The sequence below is a fragment of the Phasianus colchicus genome, chromosome 6 (assembly GCF_987193195.1).
Source record: "Phasianus colchicus chromosome 6, bPhaCol1.hap1.1, whole genome shotgun sequence".
Lineage (NCBI taxonomy): Eukaryota > Metazoa > Chordata > Aves > Galliformes > Phasianidae > Phasianus > Phasianus colchicus.
Window position 1 is genome coordinate 23,133,142 of NC_143441.1, and position 22,387 is coordinate 23,155,528.

A 22,387-nucleotide genomic window follows, 5' to 3' on the forward strand; every position below is an offset into this window, starting at 1 on the left:
AAATATCCTCTGAAAAATTCAGGTTATCTTTTTAAAAGCAGTAGTTGAACTACATGCTTGTCATCACTCCAGACCCTCACCTTGGCTTACTTCCTGGAGCAGTAATTCTCTTTCAAAAGAGTTGTTGTGATTTGATTTTATTCCAGTCTAGTGAAGAGTGTGAGTAATGGTTACGTTTCCCTGAGTGCCTGTTGGAGTCATATGCCTTTCTTATAATTAGCTGTAACTTAGTTGGCAACCTTTCCAGGTTAAAACTAAAATCACCTTTTGACTGTAGGCCTTAATTGTCCTTCCTAAACTAGACACTTCACTGCCAAGAAAATACAATTCCAAAAGTGCAAGGTACAGTGTTTATGTATCTTCTGTAAATTAAGAAATGGTGAACGTAGTTTCCATTCAGGGATATTTTGAGCCATGTTACATCTACTGCACTAATTGACTCCTTGGAGACAGGTGAAAAATATACTTATTGCACAAATGTATCACATCTGGGTGCACCATTGTACCTTGTGCTAATTCAGGGATTCTCAAGAATTTCCTTGTTTTTTGTCATGTTTCCTCAACAAGTATGTATTGCCTCTGGCAAACAAAAAAGAGTTGGTTAGATCAGCTTAGCTGAGTGATAACTTTGTGCCCAGAGAGAAGAAAAAAAGGATGATTTTGCGATTAGCTTTTTCAGAAAAATCTTCAAAATCTAAAACCACATCCAAGATAGCACAGATAATGATCATCCAACATATCTGGTAAGAACAGCAGTAAATATGTAGGTGATCAATATCAGAGACTGAAATTTAAAGTTCTAGTTCAGAACTGCTGCTTTTCTACAAGGTCAACCACATTTAGTCTCAGTTTACAATAGTGTAAATGCAAGCAATATAGATAGTGAATAACATCGGTCTGGTATGAAATGTGTAGTCACAGCAGACCAAAGCAATCCACTATCATTCCTAAACTTTCTTTGCACCTTTTATAGGACCACAGCACTTGAGTCCAGCTCCTGGTGGAACTTACCTACTTAAATAAGGGACCCGCAGTCCCTGTAATATCTTATTGAGGTCAAGCAATTTAAATTTATTTCTTATCTTTCATGAAAAGCCTGATAATGTAGGTTCCTTTCTTTGGGAAGACCAGTCTTCTTTAGTCTCTTTGATACCTTCTACAATCAAGCACATCTTGGCCAAAGGCAAGTTGTTGTGTGTGTGCCGTGCCCTGCATAACAGCTTTAAAAATAACAATCACAGTAGTTCAGTATTGGAACAGTATTTTGATGTCAGAGCTGTTAATGTGATCCTCTCAGGCCTGTTGTTCACAAGCCTAGGACTGACTGACTTTTTTTTTTAATCAGTTCATTTTTTTTCCCCTTTAACAGCACTGATGCAAGTGTTTAGAAACAAAAAGTTCTGCGTGCTACAAAACAAACCAACCTCCAGCTTCCTGTCAAGGGAGCAAGACTGCATTGCTGTCTGCAGACAGTCATACTGCACCTCTCTAGTTGGGTCCCTACGCGAACAAGCCAGTGTTAAAATACATTCTAGCTTTCATGCGGTCCTTAAATGCTCCCGTCTCTTGACAGGAAAAGGAGCTCTGAACTGAATGTTTGGAGGATGATGTGCCTGTGGCACAAAACAAACACTGTTTGAGGACCTCAGCCCAGAGAGCAGCAGCTGCAGTCAGCCCACCAGCCCTCATGTCCCCACCCTCTTCTGCCTCTGTGTATAAGGGGAAGTGTTTCACTGTTTGGTCTGTAACAGGCCCTCACTGCCCATCTCTGGGGAATGATGTCAGTCTGGTCACCTTTCAGCTCAGGAGTTATCATCAGGGTGCTACTGGAGGCCGTACACAATTTGAGGTATACTGTTAGCAAGTTCTCATGTTTTTCAGAATATGCCCATCCAGACCAGGATGCAGGACAGAGTAGGGAGGGACAATCACTTCCCTGTTCCTGATCCCTACCCCTCTTCTGATGGAGTCCAGGATACCATGCAGGACCCTGTCAAAAGCCTTGCAGAAATCCAGGTAGAGTACATCAATCGCCTTCCATTGATGTCATCACTCCATCACAGAAGGCGATCAAATTGATCGGGCATAACCTTCCCTTGGTAAAGCCATGCTGGCTGTCTCAGATCACCTGCTCATCTGTTATGTGCCTTAGCATGTCTTCTATGAGGATCTGCTCCATGATCTTCCCAGGCACAGAGGTGAGGCTCACTGGCCTGTAGTTGCCCAGGTCCTTCTTCCTCCCTTTCTTGTAAACAGGAGTGATGTTTCCTTTTTTCCAGTCCTGGCCTGGACTTTTGCCTGATAGCCACAACTTTTGAAGTATGATGAATAGCTGCTCAGCAACCACATCAGCCAGCTCCTTTAGGATCTTGGATGCATGTCATCTGGTCCCATAGACTTGTATACATTTAGTCTCAAAAGGTCTCAGACTTGCTCAGCCCTTACAGCAGATTTGGGGGGGGGGGGGGGAGGTGGGAAAGGAGGGAGGACTTTAGTGCCCAGGTTCCCACCTAGAGGCCCAGGGATGCAAGCTTCAGGGACGTGAGAAATACAAGAATCCTGGTTGCTAGTGAAGACCAAGACAAAAAGCTCATTTAGTACCTCAGCCTAAAAATCTCCACCAATGAGAAGCCTCAGAAAATTCCAAGACACTCATGCTTGTTCCTCTCCATGGAAATCTAGTAAGGGGCAAAAGATGAATGATCTGAAGAGAATCCAGAGTATATGATATTTGAGCAATTCTTGGCTTGTCAGAAGTAGTGATCCCAATCCATTTTGCATATAGATGCTCATCTTTTAGGTCATTTCTTTATGTGATGATCTCCCTCCCCTTCTTTTCTGCCTGGCTGTTGACACCCAAAAGCTGGACTAGAAAAAACATGCAACTCCATTCCCTCTCTCCAAATGCAGGTGTCTTGCATTGAAGTTTTGTCCTGATGCTTTATCCTCCATGAGATAGACTCTGATGATAACTTTCATAGCAGAAGATGAAGTTATCAACCAGCTCAATACTGAAACAGATACTATTAACTGCGCTGTTTTGGTAGGTCCTCTGCAGGGTCCTGCCCTCTGACTGATGATAGAACAGGATAAAAGCTGCAGCAGTCATACTTGTTTTCCAGTCTCCCAGCTCCTGTGCTGTAAGGACTTCACTGGATTCAGAACTTCTCCGAACTCGACACAGACCTATCTGGGATTTAGGCTAGACTTGCAAGTTATTGCTGCTGTGAACTATTTCTGACTGTAAGAGGTGCTTTTCACAGGAGACATTTCTTGCTAATGCAAGGTCCTATCCACAAATTCACAATAAAATGTAAAGGCTTTTGGCATTTAGAACTGTCGACAACAAGCTACTCTCAAAATAATACCAAGAAGCACTTATTTCTGAAGTAATCTTGGTTCTGCAACCAGCCATTTATCTACACTGGAGCCAGCACAACTAACCTCACCCACAATAAGCTGTGCCTTAAGATGCCACTTCAAAGCAATGCCTGGGTGTTGAAAAGAGCCGTTATTCACCTTGAGTGAAAGACCAATGCCATCAGGCCGCAGCACTTACTGCTCTGTGCTGGCACTCCTGGAGCCACACACGCAGCCGGAGGGAGCTGCAGCCCACTGAGCTCTGAGCAAGGATCCACCACCACTGTGTCCCTATGTTGTACCTCAGATGAGGGACAGCAAAGCTGACCTGTGCTGCTTAATTCTAACACACTTGCAAAAGGTTTTACAGCTAAAGGAATTCAGCAGCAACACGGGTGAGTAAAAGAGAAGGCAATCTCCCCAGCAAACCCACGATGGAGATGCATGCACATCTGTCCTGTTTGCATTCATTTGACCATCAGCCAGTGCACACAAGTTTCTGTTTTTGCTGGTGCTGTAACATTTTCCAATTACAGCAGAGAGCTTGGAAAGATACAATCTAATTCTCTGAAACAGCAGCAGATCCCTGCTCAGGGTTGGGTCTCTAAACTTTCCAAAGGCCATACAAATAGCAGTGATTCTCCTCAGGTTTCACCACCTATACTTATTTTACAATTATTTGAATGAAAGTTCAGGCTTGTGAAGGTTAATGGACTGCCTAAAAGGGAAGCAGTCATTCTTTACTCACCCAGGGGCTGGATGCAGAGCAGGAACAGGCAGAACCAGCTCCCCCGTGTGCCCCCGCGACCTCCGCTGTCATTTGGAGAAATCATCCTGGCGGAGGTCACAAGTACAGTAGTGTTTAGCCTCCGCATCTCCATGGCAACTTCCTCTTGGGCCTCTTCTTCAGAATAGTTCCTTCCAATTGCGTTAATCTGCATGTGGCTCTTTGACATATGAAAACCCACTTGTTAAGGACAGGGACATGTGAGCAAACTGATATTGCCCAGAACTTATGGCAGAGTTAAGGGTGAAAAGTACATTTTCCCTAAGCTAGCCAGGCTCAGCAAATGGCATGCTCCAACGTAACTTGCTATTTTTTTTTTCTCTTCCAAAAAAGCTTTTTAGCTTTGGACAAAGAAAAATAGCAAGTCTGGAAAGGCATTAGAAAAAGCTCTCAGGTGATTTCCACAAATTGTATGGAGTAAATGCTCTGAAGTGGTTAGTTCAGCAGCAGAGGGGAAACAGCTAGGGTTGTTCTTATCTGTATAAAATGTGGATGAATATGGATGAATACACAGATCTATGTGGATGTTCATATATGAAAACAGATTAAAGTATTTATCGTGCAAGAGTTTTAGAATTAAAAGTAGAATTTTCTTCTTGTACCCTTAGAAGTTTTGCCCTTTGTTTCTGAATAGAAGCAGCTTTAGCAGTTTTGCACCTTACACTCTTAGCTGCTCTACATGCACTGCCATCCGGGACCAAAACTCAAAGGCAAAGTTCAGATCATGCAGTATACATCAGCTGGTGGCAATTTGACAAAGCTGCAGCTACAGAAACAGATGTGTGAGAGAGCCATGAAAAACGATGCACACACTAATAAGCTGTTCTCCCTGTTTTGGGAACATGAAAATGAAAGAAAATGTATAATGTTTCCATCCTATTATCTATTCAGAGAAAAAGACATTTAAGCAATTAGATAGAAGTGTTGAGGGTTGTGCCACTCTGGACTGCTGTATCAGGGGAACCTATCAATTAAAGTGCAGCTTAATAAAAAGATATGGTTATATCTGCCCAGGCATTTCTAAGTAGTAACATATGAAAACAAAATAATTAAAATAGGAAAATTGAGACCTAAATACACTGAACCATTATGTGACTAGGCTGGCTATATAAAGCAGCATTACAAAACACTGAATCGAAGTTGCCAAGTAAGTGCTTGCAAAAGTATTTAAAGAAGCAATGTGCCAAGTCACAAACCCTTGCAGACAAAATCTTCTGATGAATCATTGTGCTCGTTTCAAGTCAGGTAATTTATTCCACAACAGACAGTCACATCTCTGGTATGGTGGGACCACAAAGACCAGAAAGCTTGTGGACTTCCCCAGAAGGTTCCAGTCCTGAAAGACGAATTTACCTCGAGTTTAACAAACTATGTATACACATTCAAGTGGTTTGAAAGTTATTAACACAGACAAGGTGATGAATTCTGGCAAATGTATGAAGCAAAGCCTGCAGTCCCAGGCTTTGGTGGTGTGGCCACCAAAGAGATAACTCAAATTCTCCTGTAGAATCTACCCAAGATCATTAGGTGAAACAACATCAGTTTTCAAAAGAATAAAATCAAAGCTGCCTAGAATAAATACTGTTGTGAGAAACAAAAGAAAATCCAGAGTTTCCTTCCACAAAGCTACATAGTTAAGTATTCTCACTTCTGTTTTTTGTTGTTGTTTAGAACATAACTACACTGAAGTACAGATTTCCTGGCTTTCTTTCTATTTTTTTCAATTCAGCAAGAGGTACCTATAAATACCTGAGTAATAATATCAAGTTTATGACTACATTTGTCTGACCGTGTAAAGCAGTATCATCTGAGCCTAATGTCATATTTTCTAGCTTATCCCTCCTAAAAATCTTTAAGGAGAAAAGTACATTTTCAAAACACTGCATGGTATAAGAGAAAATAACTCATTAGCAAGTGAATGCATTTTCCCATGCAGATCTTTAAAAACATAATCCTCATGAGTGACAGGAAGGTAACCTACTGTGCCTTTCTTAGAGGAGAAATAAAAAACTTGTATCTGATTGCAGCCTTTTATATTGCCTCTCTAGGAAACACCAAGTAACTGAAATTCTACTTCATTTGAATTTGGGATTTATTCAAAAGATTCAGTAAAAATTGAATTAATATTAATCCCATTACTGCCACATCACATAAGCATTATGTTTATTGTAGAACTCCAGCCATAATGTTGCCATTATGCTTTGTGATTAGCAGCAGTAACACATTTTATTCAAGGAACTACTGTCTTTCTGCTTCATTTGGCTTCACAGAGTTTGAAGCTTCTTTTTGCTACCCTTTGGTTTGCAAAATATGCCAGTTTGTGATGAAGCCTTTCCAAACAGGAACCTTTACGCCCTTGGGGGCAATATTTGCCTCCCAACAGTTCAAGTAAAAATTTTAATTATAGGCTTTAAATATTACATGATATGACAGAACAGAACATGTAAAATAGCTGCTGCTATTCCAGTATGCTTGCTGCAACTTTATTTCAATTGGAATACATGAGACTTAAATCCATCTTTCTTTTAAATTTGTTGGAAGAGAATGGAGGGGAAAAAAAGGCCACCAGGACGTAATGAGCAACGTCACTCATTGCTGATGAGAAGCCCAAGCAGAGGATCCTTGTGAAAAACAACAACAACTTTGGCTTAAAATGGAACATCTTCGCCATCAGAATAAACTCGCGTCTTTTGGTCAGCAATAGAAGCACACTTAATGCTTTTAACATTTAAAATATATTTCTCTAAAGGAATGGTTGCTTCCCTTTGTATTTTGGAAAAGTGTATCAGTATTCTAACTCTGTACAGGCTCATTCAGACACATACCTTTAGAAGCGTAGATTACATGGGAATAATCAAAGCTCATAAGAGGGACATTTTCACTGCTGCAAGAAAAGTGAGGGCTTTGTATTAGAAATTATTTGGGCTGTCAGGTTTGCATAACTGCTGTTGTAATTATGAAAAATTGGTCTGTTTCTATTCAGAAAGGCCCAAGCCATTGCTCACTGGATAAATACAGAGAGACTAGAGCTCACATCCCCCTCAACACCAAACAGCTCCAAGTATATGCATACATGGACAATACAGTGGAGGGAAAAAGTGGGACACTGAGGCAAGGTCAGGCATCCTGCACTTTACCATCGTTGCCAGTGATGAGTGTGGCAGAATTCATCTTTCCAGTGGGAAAATGTGTTAAGTCCAACTGAGATGCAAGAATGTTAAATATTCATTCACAGCACAAACTGATGCCAACAATGATAGGAGATGGGACATTCTTCAGTAGCTGATGGGCTAGATAATGCTTTCTAGTCTATTATTCCTGGTTGTAATGTGATGGAAGGTACTGCAATAATAGTGGGGTGCCACAATCCGACGCTGCAGCAAATGAGAACAAGCCCTGTGCAGCAGCCATGGATGCAGAAACAAAAAAGAAGAAAATCTGCTTACCTTTGTAAGATCTCAGGTAGATAGGGACCTCCAGCAAGATACCCTCCACTGCCAACACTTAAGTGAGGGCTGGGAAGGGATGGATCCTGGCTCCAGCCCTTCTGGTCACTGAGAAGCATTGCTTGCACATGAGCTCCTCTGGGTTGGCCCTGCATTCCCACCAGGTGCTCAATCACTGGTTCAAGCCGTGACTCAGCATTTCTGCTACTCTGCTCAATCCCTACTTGTATGAAACAAGTTTGTTCCCGAAGGGTACCAAACTGGGAGTTATATCAATATGTACATATGCACACATATGCACATGTGCATATGCATATGAAGTTGCATTTTGGAAAGTCTTTCACTCTTCCCTCTACAATTTCTAAGATAAAAAAATGCTGATAAAGCCACAGTGTAATGAATCACTAACCTCTACAATGAAAAGGGCCAATAAGCATTATTACCAAAGGGAGAGCTGAAATAATTCTTGCTCTTACAGACCTTTCTAGTCCTTCCTGCCATCAGAATCCTCCCTCTCTTTAATTAGCAGAATTAATTATCAAGCTTATGAAGTGTGGTTTGAAAAGAACTAAGCTTAAAGAGCAGTAAGATTTATTAGCAAAGATAACTGAAAGTTGGAATCAGCTGATTTTAAAGACTTGTTTTCTAAATGGGAAACATTATTAAATCATCACCATAAAATTAAACAATTATTTCAAAGTGACACGAAGTACTACAGAAAGGAAAACAAGTTTTGTGTCCTATTAGCAAAAAAAAAGGTCAGTAGGGGGAAAATTAGAAAGGAAAATTAATTTCTAAGAGTAAATGCATGTTTAGAGATACAGAGGAAAGCATATCACCAAGGGGTAATTTTTTTTTTTTTCCTTTAAAGCTATAAATATCTCTTATATTTCATTAAATTCTGACCACAGGAGGACCTGTTCTGTACTAACCACATTATTCAGCAATAAATAATTATTGCAATTATTTAGACACTGCATTTACAGAACTTACATAAATGACCTCAACTGAGTATTTAAACTATACAAGTGTAAAATATGCTGTAGCTCAGAAATAAAATCACTCATCTACCCTTAACTTCGACTCAAGGGGAACATTACTGAGAAAGTCACAACAAGGTGGCATCCTTAATACATAATAATGACACATGCAGGAAATGCACCATTATTTATACATGTGACGTGCTGTAAATTGCTTCCATCATCAGAACTAATTGTAGTGATTATTAATGCAGTGTTATGAACTGTCAGAATTGCTCTATGTAATTACATTTGTGCAAATGCTTCATTACCTGCCTAATGAATTTGGCATATATGCACATGTAAACCACTGTTTTTGTTAACATAATGAAGGGCATTTTTTACCCCCTTAGCTACTGATGTGGAACTGGTTTGACCTATATTATAAAGTTCAGGCACCCACCACTAGGAAAAAAAATAAGGAAGAAGCTTTGATCTGGTTTATTTTCATTCTCAGCAACAGAACCTCATAATGCCAGATATTTAAATAACTGCTTCAGATAAAAGCTATACCCCCATTATTCAGTATGAACAGGTGACTGGGACAAACTAACCTTGGCTTGTGTTTAACTGACCACTGTGTATGACCTCTCTGTGATTGCCTAAGTAGTTGCAGAGGACTGTGATGCAAACAGTGAGATCTCTAGTATTGAATGGGTATATTTATGTTTGCAGCCTGGAAGGCTAGAAGATTCTGCTGGCAACACGAGTGCGAAAATAATGAAAAAAGGATGCTCTTAAACTCCTGTGCTTTGCCACACAGTTCAAGGGTATCCTGCCAAAGGAAAAAAAGGATTACATTTATCCACTTAACAGCCAGCAATGTTATTGATAGCTGTGCCTGCCTCAGCTGCTGAAAGGGAATGCACACTGGCCTGAGTTTGGAAGAGAGAGAAACAAAGATGAGCAACTATGGCACAGTGTTCGGGGCAGTCTTTCCTGGAAGCAAAGTAGTTGATGGTTACCTTTTTATTTACAAGCATCCCTTAGGAATTACATCTGTTGAACTAAAACTAATAAATATAGGGAGTTTAAGTAGAAATCTGTAAATAAAAACCACTATAGTTTCTTTGCATAAACCACCCACAGGCTTCATTCCAGGTAGAAAATATGCAAGTTTGACATTGTCTGAAAAACATATTGTTCCTTCAGATTTTACACCATTTCTGAAACAGTCATGTTTGAAAGTGAAATTTAATCACAGTTTTTTTGCTTTTGCTTTTTTGTAGTACTGGTAAAAACTCTGAGTAAAATTCTCTGAAGATTTCTAGCTAGTCTTAAAACTGAGATATTTTGGCATTTCCCCATAAATCTTGCAGAAATTAATTCTTGACTCTTTGACAGTTCTCTATGTTCTACCTTTAAATTTTAGAAGAAATAGACATAACAAATACAACTTTTGATACCCATAAACGCATAGATGTGTGGAAGAAACTTCAGAGGGATAAACTCTTGGCTGCCAAAACTAAAACAAGTCATTGTTAACTGAACAACAGGTTGCAAAGTCTGAGCAAAAGTGAAGATTCTGTCTGACAAAGAAAAAACTGTGCTCAAGTCACAACCTTGAGTTTAACCATTAAAAATCCAAGACAAGCTTCCATCCTAAAGAAACAAAACATGAAATTTATTCCAACTAGGTAAGGTGTAGTTTCATTTTCTCAATACTGTTTTTTCCTCCAAAAAATTAAAATACCTTGACAAGAGATGTGTTAAATATAATGTCTGCATGGGAACTTGCAGTAAGTTTCAAACATTCATGGCTCGAAATAAGGGCGAGGGAGAGTAAGGAGTGAGAGTGATTCCAAAGTACCAAGCTTAGTAATGAGCTAATTAAAACACACATATGTATTTTTTGAACTGAAAATACTCTGAAGTGGGACAATAATGCATATGGGTTGCTTTTGTTAAAAATTTTGTCTAGCCTTTTCTTTCAGCTTGCCATTAAAAGCATTTCTATAATTAGTTATGTATATAAAAAGGAAAAACATCACAGCAGTAGAAGATGTCTGGTTAATCACAAAACTACAGCTATTCTCATACTGCCATAATTGATGCCTTTGTAGCTACAGCAGCTGTGACACAGCTCCTTTAGTGCACAGCTCTGCTTTTCCAGGTATTGGTTGACAGAGCTTCTTTTAGAAGCAACTCTTACCCTGCTTGCATCCAGGCTCTGCCTTCATGTATCCTACATACACATAAAGACGTGCTAATAGTATTAGCAAATCTCCAGGGTTGGAAGGATGGACGAGAATAATGGGGTTCAATATCTGGCTCCACACATTGACCACCCAAAATTCAACTCGTATTTCTGAGCATGTTGCCCAAATGCTTCTTGAGCTCTGACAGGCTTGGTTCCATGACCACTGTCCTGAGAAGCCTGAATACTTTATAGGTGGCTAAAGTAAATCATTTTGTTTGCTTTTATCATGGTATGATTTGCTGACATGAAACTTGCTATTCCAGTACTCCCTCCTGACTTGCACCAAATGTGAAGATCTGTCTATAAGTTCCTCAGAGTAAGGAGAACCAGTCTTAGAGGGAAGCAGGCGGAGCCCATCCAGGTCTTCTACATTTCTACCTCTCACTTTGCTTACGTTCTCCTATCAAGCAGTGCTCACACAGGAGAAGAGTGAAAGACAAAACAGCGAGCAGTATGTAACTCTTGCTCATAAATTCCCTTCTTTATGCCTAACTACAAGAATTCATACACAGGGTACTGAAGCAATGCCAGAATATCTGGATGCATAAATCTATTTTGTGTGAGAATGGATGTTGTCTAACCTAGTAATAACTAAGAGCTGAACAAAGTTGATGGGTACCATCAAATGGTCAAGTGTTTTCAAAAGACTGTACCACTGGGTACAGCTGGTACAATAAACATACCTTTTTTTTCCTATCTTTATAAACATAGCTATGCACATCCATACCTAGATATTTATGGATGTGTATGTATGTGCTATTAACACAACTTTCCCCCCGAAATGAATGGAAAACATAGAGGTGGCATGTGGCAGACTGTACCACATGGCTACCATTTACCTTGGAAACAGAAGCTAGCAAAAAGACCCCAAAGTTCTGGTCTGCTACACCTTAGTCATCAACACCATCAGTTCTCCCCACAGAGAAAGGAGTAAATAAAACATGAATGAAGAAAGTCCATCTTGCTCTCACCTGGCCAAAACTGTAGAGGGCAGTGTATAGATCAGCTAGCATCCTTGTAGGAGTTCCTCTGGTAATTTTAATCCAGTTTTCAAGTATTCCTTGAAGAACAATGTGCTCTTCTGGGGCTGGTGCTGGTTCAGCACTAATGAAGACATGGAAATCAGAGTGACTTTCTTCACTGTATTGCTCAAGGAGTTTTTCCAAGATTCCTAGCCACTTAGCTGCCACATAAATACTCTGCTGGAAAACAACCAATAAGTTTATTGTGAGATAACAAATACATTTGTTATCCTCAAGACATTGTTTTTGTTCCAGGCCTTGATTTTGAACCTAATGAAATTATAAACCTAGAGTTGAGTGATATAATAGCATTACTCACTGTATAATCAATGATAATTATATAAAGGAATATTATACAATCAAATAATATTAAGATGTTATAATAATGAAATAAGCAAGAGAGTTAGGCACAGCGAGACAAAGAGAATAAATAGGATGTCCACCCATGTTGTGGGCTCACTCAGGAAAGACCAGTGGAGCGGATCTTCCCAAGAGAGAGAGATCCTTCCCCACTGGTAGTCAGCTCTTAAATGGGTCTAGGAGAGGTGGAGCCAGGCTCCACCCCTTCCTGCAGCACAGGTGAATTGCTTTCACCTGTGCTCCCAGGGCTGACTCATTGCTCGCCTCAGGTGATCAATCAGAGGTTCAGGCCGTGACTCAGCAGTTCCCATACACTCACATATAAAAATAAGTGTGAAGTGGTAGAGCACTTGAATGTAACTTAAATTCTCTGTAGAACATGAGGCCTAAGGCAAAACATGTCCAATACATACCAGGAGCGTGACTGAAGAAGTGCTAGGTAAAGGCAAATGTTTACAGCTATCATACATAAAAATGTTTCATACCACATCAGAATCTTTATTATTCTTAATATACAAAGTGAATGGAATGTCACTGACAGATAGAAGAAGAAGTTCTTTATGAATGTAAAGAATTTATCTCCAAATGACCTGCTAGGAAATAATGGAAATATCAAGATTTAAAATGGAGCTGTGTGAGTTTCACCCATTCACTAGCCCACAGTCTACACCTTTTTGTTACAGTACTAATAATTTAACTCAAATTGCAGCTCAGCCATCTCTCACTCTTCACACTGCGCAAGAAAATAATCGCCCCATCTTCTCTCTCCATGCAGTGATCTCCAAAGAGGGGTCTTCAGTGCTTGTCTCCCTCACAGTACAGAAGATTTTGCTTATGTTTAGTGGAACTTCATGTGTTCTTTCATGCCTGTTGCCTCTACTATTGCTGTTACCTTCTTTCAGTAGCACTGGTAGTTGCAGTGCTCCTGTCAACACTGTCATATGTCATTTAGTTTGCTAGGGCATTGCATGGGGTTTCTGTCTGCTGCAGAGTTTGCAATGCTCCAGAGCTGATCAGAGCTGTTGTTGCTATCTTGGATGAGCAATTCTCCAATAGTAATTATGCAGCTTCCCAAGAGCTAGTCAGACCCATTTTGTTAAGGTCTCCATCACTGTCCAGTGATGGACAGCATATGTGTGGAAAGCATATTCCTGAGAACAGCCCTACCTACTCACCAGAGGCTTTCTCTGTTATCTCTCTTGCTCCTCCTGGGAGGGCAAGGATAACATTAAGAAAAATATAGCATACAGTCTATTAATATAATGTTTATCCTGTTACAATTAAGAGTGAAAAAAGAACAAGATTATTAGCTGTTTAAAACTTTTGCTGTAACCTTCTTCATATTTTGTTTGTAATCTGGGAACATCCCTCCAACCGAGTGTACAGTTGCCTTCAGAGAGGCCATTTAACACTGACTTGGAGAAGCAGCCAGTGGCCATACTTGGCAGCCTTATCAAGTCCTCGTCCACAACCATCTCCTGCCCTTGTCCTAAAGAGATATGAAATCTTCCAGAGTCTATAGTGGAAGCTTTTTCTCTGTAAAATAAATAATTGGGGGAGAATGAATGGCGGAAGGGGAGGAGATAGGAAAATTAGCAGAGCAGAAAGGAAAAAGAATGATAATGCCCCCATTAATTCCACTATCACTTGTGCAATGCATATTACTTCTTCTGAAGCACTTCACTAAACCCTTAGAATTTCAACAAGCAAAATTGCGAGCTCTCAACAGTGGCCTTATTGCTGGTATTAGAAAAAGCCTGCAGAAATCTGTTCCCTTGGTTTTAAGATAATGAACCTTTTGACATTTTGATAGATGCTCAGCATTGTTACTGAGCTTTAGAAACTCTTACAGGGGGTACAGAGCAATTCCCTTGTAAAAAAGGGAGCAACATGTGGTAGATATCACATCAGTTTTTTAACTGATTGGTTCAGTGGGTAAATGCACAAGTCTCTCACCTTGTGAGGCCTGAGTTTAAATTGAGCACAGTGAGGTCACAGCTGTATTAACCTGGTATTCTCACTATTGTCTGTAGGGAATAGTAATCCTAAGTATAAAGCGACAGAACTCTATACAATTGAGTATAGTTTGTATAATGACCATTATTTAGTCACAGGGGGCACAAGATTACATGAGCATGGAGAAAATTGCCCTCTGGCCCTCATCTAGTCAAAAGGTAGAAAATAGTACAAAGGAAACCTGCATTATGCCAAGCAGAGGAATGCTCAGTCTAAACATTTCTTCACACTGTAGCACTTATGGCCTTATACTTTTCATCCACCCAATTTACCATGAATATGGTGGGGGAGGAAGAAATTTAGAACTTGAATCTTCTGCTGAAAATAAACCCTAGCCAACTTTTCCATGGTAACGCATACTCCATTTTAATGACAGACCATTCCAGAGGGCTTCAATCTGTTTAGTAAAAATAAACTCATATACACTCATGTATGTATGGGTACATACATACAAGCATATATATAAATATCACATATTGGTATGTTTACATATATGGCTCTGTATGGTCCATTTCAGTTGGGAGCTCATTTTTTCTTTAGTTAAGCATGCCTGCATGATTCTTGCATCAGAAGCAAATAAGAAGCTTACCTAGATCTCCATGTCTTCAAATGGGTTTGCACCTGGAGATGGAAAGAAAAAAAAAGGACAGGTTGGACTGCTTTCTTTGTATGACTTTACTAAATCCATTCCTTTGCCTTCCACATATCTCAAGCTACACTCTTCTTCCACAGAATTCCTGAATGTACAGAAAATATGTTCTTAAATAAAAAATGTTCCCTGATGTACACTTTAAGCCCTCACTATTCTTAAACTTGAAATCTGATAGGGATGGCCTAAGCAGTTTCATTAAAGACAGTGTCAGGAAAGTGAATTGTTACCAAAAAAAGTAGCCAGATGGTGATCTGTTTCTCAGTGCAATAGAGACCACAGAAAACTGCATGAGAATTTGAATGAGAAGGACTTCTTCAGTAGCAGAATCAAAGAAGTCAATAAATGCAGGCAATGCTGTCTTGTAAATCCAGGGCACTTGGGCACAATAAACACCCAGGACAGAAAAACTGCTTTCTCAGAAGGCATCTGAATGGGTAAGAACAGTGATGCTGTGGTTTGAAGGATCAGATCTATGAGACCACCACTTAGGACCAGCAGATTAAAACAGTACAACTAGAAAGTAACTGAGATAAGAACAGATTGAATCTTTGCTGAAGAACAGAATTTTTCAAAACAGGATACTGAATTTTAAAAAAGAAATCACAAACATATCTTCAAACATGCCACAACTCATGTCTCAACAAACCACCTGTTAGTAAACTCTCACAAGCAGAACAGTCTGGGAATGGCCACAGGAGTTTTTTTTTTTTCAAATTCTGGGCAATCACCCAGTTTTATAAGTTCTTTGCCTACTTCTTAAATCTTTTTTTTTTTTCTCCTTGTATTTACATAAAAGCTACTCTCACACATACTCACCCTGGCAGATGTCATCAGATGACACCTATGAGCACATATCATTCTTTCCGGATGGATTGTCACCAGTATGGTTGGTTTCTGAAGAGAGCTTTTGTGTTTCCATTCCCAGGAGAGCTTTTCCTTTTTTGGATATTTTTGAGTCCACTCACTTTTTCCCCCACTAGGTGGATACTTCAATATCTTTATCTAACTTTTTGAACACATCCATCACTTCCATAGCCTAGAAACATACCAAAGGCAGAAATGCAGATGACACACTTTCATAGAATCACAGAATCTTAGGGGTTGGAAGGGAACTGTGGAGATCATTAGTCCAAGCCTCTTAAAGCAGGTTCTCTAAAGTGGGTTACACAAGAAAGCATCCAGAAGGAGACAACAACCTCTCTGGGCGGCCAGTTCTGATAAACAAGTTTTTCCTATTTTTTCTTTTTGTGTGAAGGATGAAAAGGGAAAACAAATATTGATACTTCCAGGAATATGTAAAGAAAGTCTGGTTTAACCAATTGCAAAAGACTCAAGGTGTACCTTAAGATACTAAATCATACATCCACAAATACTATTATTTATAAGAGTTGATTTTTGCCTGTATTGCTTTACCATCTCCTTATTGTTAAACATTAAGATATACCAAAGTAGAAACCTTGTGTGGAACATTTAATATAATAAGAAGCAGTATGAAGATCAGTGATATCTTTCTAGGACACAAATTATAGTATAGCCGGATTTCCTCACAATACACAATGGCTGAGGAAAAATGTATTCAAAAGGCAAAGGCAACTCTTTGAAAGCATCACTATTTCTACCACAAATTCCTATGAAATATATGACTTTATCTGAGATTGTCTGGGTCTCCAGAAATAACATAAAAAATGATTTAGAACTAAAAAGCAATTTTCTCAATCTAATCTAATGGCACTTCATGACTGAGTACTTAGGAAGTCAACAGGACTCTGGTAAGTGCATTCAACTCTGAATCAAAGAAGGAAATCCAATTCAAGTACTTCTACCTCTTTATTTCTTAGAAGAATCTTGACAGTGTACAAAATTGAAAAAGGCCATCAGACTTGGTTCAGAGCCACTTCAGCCTTAAAGTATTCAGCACTCAAAGTTTCATTGAGTAGGAAGCTCAGAGCTACAAGGACTCCTATGGCTGCTTTTTCTGAATCTTTGACACAAGAATTTACATCTTGGTTTAAGGTTACTTTGAAACACTAGGTTGAAATCTATTGCAGATAGAATGGTGTTCAGATATATTTGTTATAAAAGATTTTGACAGATTTTTCCAGAACCATTTTTTCACATGCATGCAATTGAACTTACCTTTACTCTTAAAATCACCTTGAAAATCAAATTCAACCTGACAGTCATATATTTTTGCAGAATATAGAATTGTTGTTCATTTATGTGCTGAATGGTAAATTCACCTAAATTTTAAAATGAGCTATCAGCACTTATTTTTCCTTAGATTAGGGGAACATAAACAAGCAAAAATGTGAATCTTGAGCACTGAAGATAACTTTACATAAACTTGGCTACAAATTATTTTACACTGCACTACCAAAGAAGAAATTATTTCTGAATTCCATCTAATTATCTTCAAGTATCCATTTTATGTCTCAAAAGGCAGAAGTACAAGTCATGCACACCTGTCCACATCATCTTTCTAGGCCCTCTTCAGACTGCAAGCTGTCACAAACCTTTGGGAAATTTGCCAGTTCTGAGTTGCTTTTTTGATAATGGTGGTGATAAGTTGTTTTTTTTTTTTTTTTTTCTTTTTTTCTTTTTTTTACATAGATAGTGGAATAGATTCATTATCATTTTGATGGAAATTTCAACTTTGTAGAAGTAGGCTACAAAACTATAGCAACCAAAACAGTTCTTGCACTTGGACTGAATGCATATCAATAAAGCTTCCTCCATGACTAATAGGGTTTCTTCTAGTTGTTTTCCCACTTTAATTGCATATATTCCAGAATTTTTCTTGCTTTCCTGCATGCAAGATAATCAATTTGCTTACAAATGCAGGCTTATGAGAAGAGATGTCCAAAGCCCTCAAAAACACGAAGCACTGGGGGGTTGAACCACTTCTGCCAAGAAGCTTTTGAAGAAACTTTCAACAATCCATGAGCAAGTGCTGAAGACAGCAGTACTCTTCTTCTTCCTTATTTAACTCAGCAGATGTATCCCTCTCACTCAAGAAAGCCAATAATTTTGAGTTCTTTCTCATAGCATCAGTACTTTGAAAGATTTGCCACAATGGATTGCTCACAGACAATCCCTGACAGCTCCTCCTCCCTGACCCTGTGGGATGGCTGCAAAAAAGGCAGGTAAGCTTGAGAAACTCAGTCAGAAATCTTCATCAGAATGGAGCAGCCAGCATTGAGGCACCTATATAGAGGTACTGTAAACCAACAAGAGGTTACATGGCATTGTCCTTTCTCAGTCTCACAATATTGTCACCATAATTATCTGGTACAAATAATAATCAATATACATTGGACTTCACTGCTGGAGACCCAGCACTTTATTTCTTGCATTGTGAAACCAAATCAAGACAGAGAATTGTGTAACTTCAGTGAGTAATGGTAGATGGGGCTGATGCTGTCCAGACTATTCTAATGAAGTAAAGAGATGGATCAAAAGGAAATAAAAAATGATTACATGACAATTCCTTACCATAAATAAGAAGCTGTGAACATGTGGGTGGACAGCACTTGCTGGACAGACAGGAATTTGACTGCTTCTGTCTCATAGGAGTATTTTGCTCAAAATAATTAATTATACACATTTTACAGGTGAATTCAAGATGTTAAAATTAGTTCAGCAATTATCACCTTGCAATATATTTCTCTGGCAGTTGACTCAAATTTCTCTACAAGTTTACTGCCACCTACAAAACTGCTCTGGGCAGCTGACAGACTGAGCTGAATTTTGGTCTCAAGCTCTCTGCGAGCACCAATTTAAGCAAATCTATAGAAACACTTTCAGCAGTTTACAATATCTGACCCTTAAAATCTCTTTAATGTGTGGGTTACTAATAATTACTGTACAGCAGTTGCAAACAGGCATATTAAAATCTCAGGAGTAACAGAAAGATAAAAATACATTTTTTACCTTATGGTTTTCCAAGTCAGGAAACTGGTCCTCAGAAAACAGCTGTTCTTCCAGCCTGTCCCTGGTGACAGTGAAAATAATGAGGGTGGTCTGAGCCTTCAGCTCCGGCTTGTGGGGAGGATTAGCAAGTTTAGAGTGAAAGATGAGATGGAAATTCCTGTAGAATTCACTTTTTTTTTTTTTTTTTTTTTTTTGGTCTTCAAGCTGGATACACTTGAAAAGGAATAAATTGCACAAGAAGGGGGAAATCATAAAAATCCTAATTGCAAAAGATGGGTATTGTATAATTTTGGCAGCACAAGAAACAGATGCAAACCAAACTTTATGTGCCTGCAGTTTATGGAACAAAACAATAACTGAAGAGATCAAAACAATATGAAAAATTCATACAGCATTTCTTAATTGGCAGTTTCGTTTGCATATACAGCAGACATCACTTTATTCACTGCTGTGCTGAAGAGTTGGTGGCATGGGGTAAACTTACCTATCTTGATTGCTCAACATAAACTCAGAAATGTTTTCAAACAGTTCTTTATCACATAGCTGTTAGTTCTTACAATTGTTTCTTTAAGTGATGTTTTTTTCAGTTTTGTTTTTTTTTTTATCATTTGAAATAGCTTTGCAAGAAATTCTACAGCACTAAGCAGATACGAAAGAATGAATCATTCTGGGTTCACTTTTTGTCAGTTGAACAAGAACCCGTTACTGAAGAGATGCCATTTTCTCACCAGATCAGTTTTAAAAGTGATTGCTATACTACTGTGGCTGAGTACTGAAATGCAACTCATGAAAGCCTTATCAGCATCTGAATGAAACAAATCTGTACAAACATAAATACTGATTTGTTTTTAGGATATCAAAGCGCACCTCCCGAGTCAGGGGCATATATTTCAACTTTTAGTATCCTTGCCTACTTCTGTCATCCACTTAGCCAGAGTCAGAGACTAAACAAAACAATGTTCTGAATGCACTTTTGTATTTCACCAAGGACCAGGAAGAAATAGCAGCCAATTATGATATACTGCAAATGAATTCCTAAGAATAACTTAATGTGCTGAAACCCATGACTCTAAAAGACAACTTCAGATGTGTGCATAATGTATGCACTAATGCAATGAGGTCTACTGGAGGTGAGCATTCCTGGCTTGAGCTCACACACCATAGCCATAGCTAGGTACATTCAACCACACAGACATGCACCCTTCCGTAGATGGAGCAGAATTCTCCTCTCAGCTCTGCAACATGGATTTCAATTCTAACACTACAGCTTCTTCACAGTCTTCAAAATTGTCTGCAGATGGAGATAACGGAACATTGCAGCTCAATACAGAGCCATTTGGCTGTGCTTTCAACACAGAAGGTAAAAGACAGAAGCAGAAATCTGACGAAAGATAAATTTTAGTTTGCTTTGACAGTGGAAAGAAAAACTAAGAGAATTGCACTGCTTACTTTATGGGTTCTCAATTTACAGGAGCAATAAATTACCAATTTTTTGTGATTGTCATTTATGAAAGGCAAAAACTACATAATCACTCAGTTTTATTACTGCTACTATTCTAGGATTTGTGATCAGATCTGGAAAAAATAAATGTTATGTTATTGCTCTCGCTTGGATTAAGGAGTATAAGCAAAAACTAAAAACACAAAGGTAACTCAGTAGAAATACCTTTTTTGTTTTGTTTTATTTTTAATGAAATGCATCCATTTAAAGTTTATGTCTGGATTCTGAAATAATGCAGTATGTATAGGTACCATTTATGGAAGTGCTTGATGGATGGCATAGTAAAAAATGAACTCCAAAGAAATTACTAAAGAGAAAATATACTTTTGATAATTTTTTCTTCATAATCATTTATTCCACCAGCAGAGACAGATAGAACTGATCAAATTAATGTGCCATTCTAGCCAGGAATACACAGAGTGATTCATCTAAGATCCAGCTCTCTGTTATTTTGAAAGATACTGTTTTCCTGCTGGAATTCTCATGGATCATGAAAAAGTAGATTAAAGGATTCAAAAGTGGTTCCCAAAGCACTTTTAAAATCCTGTGTAAATATTGAGGAATAACTGGTTTTCAATAAGAGTGTTAAGAATGAATACAGCTCGGAAGCTAATGCGGCACTGAGATCTGTGAGAAGCCCAGGAATGACTGCAGTGTCTGTTCTGACCTTTCAAAATCTGAGTTCTCAGCACAATAACTGCTTTCCCCTGTGCAAGTGCTGCCTAAAGAAACAATGTGTAGGACTTTCAATCAGAGCATTGAATTAAGATAAAAATATGTTGATGATATAATAACAATTTCATATCATGAAATGACTCAAGTTTATAAAAAAAAATTCTTATCAAACACTTTAGTTCAACTCAAAATTAGAAAGGGTATATAAATATAAAGTGAATTATCAGCTGCATAACATGATTGTTCACCATAGTCACTACCATTAGCTGTGCATTTTCACCAGCAACAAAAAAGAGCTCACATGCAGCACTTGTAGAAACCTGCACCAGTGAAGGTGAACCACTGTTACTGTTGCCAACACTAAAATACACCACGCACCACCTCACTGTGCTCACATCCACTGCTTGGTCTCCATAAAAGTTCAGCAAACATCAATAAGTTTCAGTGGGTGCCATTTCTTCTGCATGGAAGAATTCAATTCCACCCCTTTGCTTCACATGCACTTCCATGTCAGACGCCATTCTGTCAGACTGCCCCTCTGCTGCCATCTGTCACACAGCAAGAACATGTAACGGAATATTGATAGGAAGGTTCAACCTCTACTGCCATACTGCCAACATTCGCCTTGACATCATGGACCAACATAATAAAATAGGAGGCATTGCTTTCGGAGCATCCCTCATATATAGGTCTATTTATATAATCTCTCTATTATTATCCTTACTGTTATTTCTCTCTTTCTTTTCTGTCTTAATAAATAGTTTTTATCTCAGCCCATGAGTTCTACCCACTGGGAAGAAATCACACTGGGAGGTGAGGGCGTGAGCAAAAAGCTGTGTAGTGTTCAGCTGCTTGCCAGCTTAAACCACAACAGAAAATAACTGATAAATTCTTGGATGGGAAAAGAAAGGGAAATGAAAGGGAAACAGTATTTTTCAGTATGAAGAAAGAGGGATAAACACATTTTCTGGAGGAGCCTTTCTTTCACTTCCCGCTGCTTAAAATTAAAAGCTTCTGGAAAAGACTTGCAAACTCCACCAAGTAATGTAGAGAGGGTAGAAAAAATCAGGTGAAAACAAGTGCAGAAGGGAACTGTTATTAGGCAGTCTCAGTAGGCAGACTGTGTAAGTTGGTCAAACTTGTTCAGTGGAAAAATGCTGCCTTAGAGTTGCACAGCTGGCAAGATGTTCAAGGCAAGGAGAGCCATCCCTGTAGAGAAACCAAAGGAATTGTCTGGCTGAGCTTATGTGTGAATAACAGTCACGCCTCATGAGGATGGAAAGTTGTTCGTTCAAACAACATTCGCACATAAATCAAATTTCTGGACATCTTAAATAATCCTGAATAGCTCAGTCTCACAGCAGAAGAAACATGACTACTATTTGCGAAGGCACGGAGGAGCTGAGTAGGTGTAGCAGG

The 22,387-nt window shown here is 38.9% G+C and overlaps 1 long non-coding RNA gene across 1 annotated transcript; it reads right to left on the reverse strand.

The window, feature by feature from the left end:
- Nucleotides 1-5,265: 5,265 nt before the first annotated feature.
- LOC149917492 (uncharacterized) lies at nucleotides 5,266-12,381 on the reverse strand. The gene is made up of 4 exons (XR_016467480.1): nucleotides 12,278-12,381; nucleotides 11,784-12,014; nucleotides 6,973-7,031; nucleotides 5,266-5,483 (listed from the first exon to the last, which is right to left on the reverse strand). It is a non-coding gene; the product is annotated as an uncharacterized LOC149917492 (long non-coding RNA).
- Nucleotides 12,382-22,387: the final 10,006 nt, after the last annotated feature.